This window comes from Bos mutus, chromosome 6 (genome assembly GCF_027580195.1).
Source record: "Bos mutus isolate GX-2022 chromosome 6, NWIPB_WYAK_1.1, whole genome shotgun sequence".
NCBI lineage: Eukaryota > Metazoa > Chordata > Mammalia > Artiodactyla > Bovidae > Bos > Bos mutus.
Window position 1 is genome coordinate 85777265 of NC_091622.1, and position 6667 is coordinate 85783931.

Genomic DNA, 6667 nt, shown 5'->3' on the forward strand with positions numbered 1-6667 from the left:
GAATGGACTGGTTGGATCTCCTTGCAGTCCAAGGGACTCGAAAGAGTCTTCTCCAACACCACAGTTGAAAAGCATCAATTTTTCAGCGATCAGCTTTCTTCACAGTCCAATTCTCACATACAATGCACGACCACTGGAAAAACCATAGCCTTGACTAGACGGACCTTTGTTGGCAAAGTAATGTCTCTGCTTTTCAATATGCTATCTAGGTTGGTCATAATTTTTCTTCCAAGGAGTAAGCATCTTTTAATTTCCTGGCTGCAATCACCATCTGCAGTGATTTTAGAGCCCAAAAAAATAGAGTCTGACACTTTCCACTGTTTGCCCATCTATTTCCCATGAAGTGATGGGACCAGATGCCATGATCTTAGTTTTCTGAATGTTGAGCTTTAGGCGAACTTTTTCACTCTCTACTTTTACTTTCATCAAGAGGCTTTTTAGTTCCTCTTCACTTTCTGCCATAAGGGTGGTGTCATCTGCATATCTAAGGTTATTGATATTTCTCCCGGCAATCTTAATTCCAGCTTGTGCTTCTACCAGCCCAGCGTTTCTCATGATGTACTCTGCATAGAAGTTAAATAAGCCTTAACTCCTTTTCCTATTGGGAACCAGTCTGTTGTTCCATGTCCAGTTCTAACTGTTGCTTCCTGACCTGCATATAGGTTTCTCAAGAGGCAGGTCAGGTGGTCTGGTATTCCCATCTCTTTCAGAATTTTCCACAGTTTATTGTGATCTACACAGTCAAAGGCTTTGGCATAGTCAATAAAGCAGAAATAGATGTTTTTCTGGAACTCTTCCTTTTTCAATGATCACAACACTTTAAATATGAACTCATTCTAATAACTAGGACAAGATGGTACTATCCTTAGGTGACTTTGTCAGTGGTGAATTAACAGTAAATGAAGGAACAGAAATTACTGGGTTTAATAGTTACATCTTCCGAATTTTGTATTCACTTAAGAAACATTTAAAGAGCACTGAGATGTGCTGGATACTTTCCTAACACATGAATAATAAATTGTTAACTATTCAACGTGACCATTTTTCATAGACTCACATCATGAACTGTAGAGTCTCATGGATAAGAGTTCCAATAAAATAGATTACCGATATCAGGCATCAACAAAAAGCAACAACCTGTTGGTTTTATGTCACCATTGTAAGCTATAGGCAGCTATTGAAAATGCACAATATTAAAAATTAAAGAAGAAAATGTCAAAATAGTGGTCCAGTAACTTACTCTGCCACTAGCCAGCTGACTGGCTTTCTTTGGGCTAGTCAATTCTCTAAGCCATAGTTTCTCACCTGTCTTACTTATGGAGCTAAATAAACATACCCCTTTAATTTTTCTTGTAGAAATAAATTTGCCAGTCTTCTAAAACCACCTTAAAGGCCAAAACTTTTGGTAAACTGAGAAATTACTTCCTGTGATTTTAAAGATAAAAAGTAGCTTAGGTAATGTAAATATATTCACAAACCTGACAAAATAGTTGATGTATCTGAGAAGTAGATAAGAGTTGCTTGTTTTTCCTTACTGGTTGTATGAATTAAAAGAATTTTAATAGTTAAAGTAATTTAACACTACCAAAATAATTCAGGAAAGGCGAAAATCAGTATATAATCTCCGGTCACAATGATGAACACGTAACCACTGTCTGGATAGTAGGTGATCCAAAAAAATCATGTAAAATTCAACTAGAGTTCAAACCATGTGAACAATATTGTTTCAGGTAATAATCAAAGTTTTAAAAAATATTTTAAATATTGATTCTTCTAAAAACATTTGTTGTCTGCCATCACAAGTTAAAACATAGAAACAGTATAGAAAATTTAACACCACCCACATCAACAAATATAAACATGTGTTTTAAATTTTGCTTAGTCTCATGTCAAAGTTTTTAATTGAATGTAGTTGCTTTAGCTATGTATTCCAGAAAATGTTTTCTTTCATATATATTCTTTAAGCTAGTCACTTGTGAAGACAAACTGATCTTTTATATTTGCTTCAAAGGGAAGCTTTGAATAACAGTAAAATTAGGAATGAACATTTTTTAAAACTATAAAATAAAAACTTAGGGGGAAAGTAATAAAAATGTACTCTCTTAAGTGAAACAATATAGGGTAGCAATTAGGACCTTGACCTCTGGAGTCAGGACAGAATTTAAATCCCACTTTTACCACTGACTCTGTGTCTTTGCTCTATTTAACCTCTCTCTGTCTCAATTTCCTCATCTTGAATAATATATGATTGTTATATAACCATTTAAGTAGTTAAATCACATACATTTAAGATAGCACGTGGCATGTAGTAAATGTTTATTGTTACCATTAATCCATCAAAAATAAGTGAATTTACTCCCCATGAAAGAGTTCATTTTCTTCTTGGTTTTATCATAATGGTTCTTAAACCAGAATGCCTAGGGACCAACTGGTAAGTCTAATATGCAGATCCCTGTGCCCCACCTCCACAACTGCTTATTTAGCAATCCTGGGTGTGGACCCAGGAATCTGTATTTTTAAGAGACACCTCTGAGGATGCTTACCTAAAAGATCAGTAAAACATGTTAAACACTGCTCTGAGCACACAGCTTTTTAGGTTTTTCTTCACTTATAGGCATGTGAGTGAAATTAATTGCAAAAATGAAATATGGTGTGGTATTATGCATCATGAGACTATAAAAACTCTAGGGTAGAGAATCTGTTGAAAGGAACAGACTTTCCCCTCAGAACAATAATATAGGCCTAATTGTTACCGAGTCCAAGCTCATACAACAGGATAGGCCAATAAATCAAGAGAGGAGTTGTTGAGGTAAGGAATAGTAACTTTATTTAACTTTATTTGGAAAGCTGTCACACCAAGAAGATGGTGTCCAAGGAAATACCTTAACCAAGTTAGAATGTAGGCTTCTTGTTTACTAAAAAAGGAGGGGGTGTAGTTGGTTGTCACAAACTTCTTAGCGTGGGGAATCCTTTGCTTTTGCAACTATCCTCGTAGGTCAGATCACAAAGTTCCTACAAAGCTCCAGAAAGACAACTGTTCCCTGGAGAAGGAAATGGCAACCCACTCCAATATTCTTGGCTGGGAAATCCCTTGGACAGAGGAGCCTGGCGAGCTACAGTCCATGGGGTCGCAAAAGAGACACGACTGAGCGCACAAGCACATACATACAACAGCAAATGTTATTCTCTGTTCTGCAGATTTTAGCTCTATGTGAATGTGCTAAGTCGCTTAAGTTATGTCTGACTCTTAGCAACCCTATGGACTATAGCCGGCCAGGCTCCAGGGATTTTCCAGGCAAGAATACTGGAGTGGATGACCATGCCCTCCTCCAGGGGATCTTCCTGACCCAGAAATTGAACCTGAATCTCTCAGTCCTCCTGCACTGGCAGGTGGGTTCTTTACCACTGGCACCATCTGGGAAGCCATTAACTGGGCCGGGCTGAGTCTATTCTAGGTATGAATGATTCAGAGGTCAATCGTAGATGTAAGCAGATAAACATCTGGAGATCTGTCTTGCTCTTTCCCTTGCAATATATGAATAGAAAAATGTTACATTTTTAAAGGTCAGAAACTTGAGAATGGGCTATCCTGTTTATTTCAGACCATAGGCAACATTCTTGTAGCAAAAGCAATAGACTGCTGTTGCTGCTGCTAAGTCACTTCAGTCTTGACCGACTCTGTGCAACCCCACAGACGGAAGCCCACCAGGCTCCCCCGTCCCTGAATAGACTACAAAGGCTAAAGTAAAAGAAACACACCAATATGGAGTCAGATTTTTTCTTCCCTAGAATATAATCACAACATTTTACATATGATGTCATTGGGCTCCTGGACTCCCTGAAGCTAGAAATCCTTGGACCTCATGGGAAACTTGAGAGGACTGTTCCTTTTACCTTTAAGCATTGCTTTATATGGCCCTTGTATGTATGTGTGTGTGTGTGTGTGTGTGTGTGTGTATACTCAAAGTAGAAGACTGAACAAAATTTTATTAGCTCCTAGAATTCTTCATATTTATTAAGCAAGCTCTTTTAAACATACAGTACTTATGTTTCTTGGGGGCTTCCCTGATGGCTCAGCTGGTAAAGAATCTGCCTGTAATGTGGGAGACCTGGGTTGGGAAGATCCCCTGGAGAAGGGAATGGCTACTCACTCCAGTATTCTGGCCTGGAGAATTCCATGGACTATATAGTCCATGGGGGTCACAAAGAGTCGGACACAACCGAGCGACTTTCACTTTCACTTATGTTTCTAACATATCATGCTTGAACATACACAAAAAGAAACTGCAGCCAAATGAATGTTTATACCTTAAGTTTCATATTCAGTCCAAATTTCCTGAATCACTTCTATTCAAGGTCTCTGATGGCCACAGGATCAAATTTTGGTAGGATTTTAGAAAGAGGAAATGTTAATAAAAAGGAAAATTGTTAACTGAAAAAGGGGGTGGGGAAAGGAGGTAGGGACATGAGAACTATTTTTTAAAAGTAAATTTTGTGCACTGTGAAAAGGAAAAACTTCTTAGAAGATGTCAACTTTAGGAGTAGATACATTGGTGAAAGAGACATATAATACATTTAGAGCCATTAACTGCCCTATGGGACAGCCATTAACAGGATACACTGGCCCCTCAAAAGAAGCATGTACCTCTACTTACAGAGGGCAAGGAAGATCTGTGTAAAATCAGGAGGGAAGAATGAGTGTGGCAATATAAGGAATGTCAAACAAGTTAAACGTTTATCCAAAGGCAAGGGTGGGTGTGTGCTAAATTGCTTCAGTCTTCTCAGACTCCTTGCGACCCTATGGACCTCTGCTAGGCTCCTCTGTCCATGGGATTCCCCAGACAAGAATACTGAATTGGGTTGCCATGCCCTCCTCCAGGAGATCTTCCCAACCCAGGGATCGAACCTGTGCCTCTTGTATCTCCTGCATTGGCAGGTGGGTCTTTACCACTGGTGCCAGAAGCAAGGGTAGGAAGATAATATTCGTAAAGTAGGGGAGGGTTAGATCAGGAATTATCTTAAGGAGCTTAGATAATATTCCTTAGATAATACAGAGAAGGCAACCAAGGTTTTAAGAATCAGTTCAGTTCAATCGCTCAGTCCTGTCTGACTCTTCGCGACCCCATGAATCGCAGCATGCCAGGCCTCCCTCTCCATCACTAACTCCCTGAGTTCACTCAGACTCATGCCCATCGAGTCAGTGATGCCATCCAGCCATCTCATCCTCTGTCGTCCCCTTCTTCTCCTGCCCCCAATCCCTCCCAGCATCAGAGTCTTTTCTAATGAGTCAACTCTTCCCATGAGGTGGCCAAAGTACTGGAGTTTCAGCTTTAGCATCATTCCTTCCAAAGAAATCCCAGGGCTGATCTTCAGAATGGACTGGTTGGATCTCCTTGCAGTCCAAGGGACTCTCAAGAGTCTTCCCCAACACCACAGTTCAAAAGCATTAATTCTGGGACTTCCCTGGTGGTCCAGCGGCTAAGACTTCATGCTGCCAGTGCAGGGGGCCTGGGTTCAATTCCTGGTCAAGGAACTAGATCCCACATGACACCACTAAGACCAAGTAGAGTCAAATAAAATAAATAAATAAATTAAAAAATAAATAAATAAAAGCATTAATTCTTCAGCGCTCAGCCTTCACAGTCCAACTCTCACATCCATACATGACCACAGGAAAAACCATAGCCTTGACTAGACGAACCTTTGTTGGCAAAGTAATGTCTCTCTCTGCTTTTCAGTATGCTATCTAGGTTGGTCATAACTTTCCTTCCAAGGAGTAAGCGTCTTTTAATTTCCTGGCTGCATTCACCATCTGCAGTGATTTTGGAGCCCCAAAAAATAAAGTCTGACGCTGTTTCCACTGTTTCCCCATCTATTTCCCATGAAGTGATGGGACTGGATGTTATGATCTTATTTTCCCGAATGTTGAGCTTAAAGCCAACTTTTTCACTCTCCACGTTCACTTTCATCAAGAGGCTTTTGAGTTCCTCTTCACTTTCTGCCATAAGGGTGGTGTCATCTGCATATCTGAGGTTATTGATATTTCTCCCAGCAATCTTGATTCCAGCTTGTGTTTCTTCCAGTCCAGCGTTTCTCATGATGTACTCTGCATAGAAGTTAAATAAGCAGGGTGATAATATACAGCCTTGAAGTTCTCCTTTTCCTATTTGGAACCAGTCTGTTGTTCCATGTCCAGTTCTAACTGTTGCTTCCTGACCTGCATACAGATTTCTCAAGAGGCAGGTCAGGTGGTCTGGAATTCCCATCTCTTTCAGAATTTTCCACAGTTTCTTGTTGATCCACACAGTCAAAGGCTTTGTCATAGTCAATAAAGCAGAAATAGATGTTTTTCTGGAACTCTCTTGCTTTTTCCATGATCCAGTGGATGTTGGCAATTTGATCTCTGGTTCCTCTGCCTTTTCTAAAACCAGCTTGAACATCAGGAAGTTCACAGTTCACATATTGCTGAGCCTGGCTTGGAGAATTTTGAGCATTATTTTACTAGCATGTGATATGAGTGCAATTGTGCGGTAGTTTGAGCATTCTTTGGCATTGCGTTTCTTTGGGATTGGAATGAAAACTGACCTTTTCCAGTCCTGTGGCCACTGCTGAGTTTTCCATGTTTGCTGGCATATTGAGTGCAGCACTTTCACACCATCATCTTTCA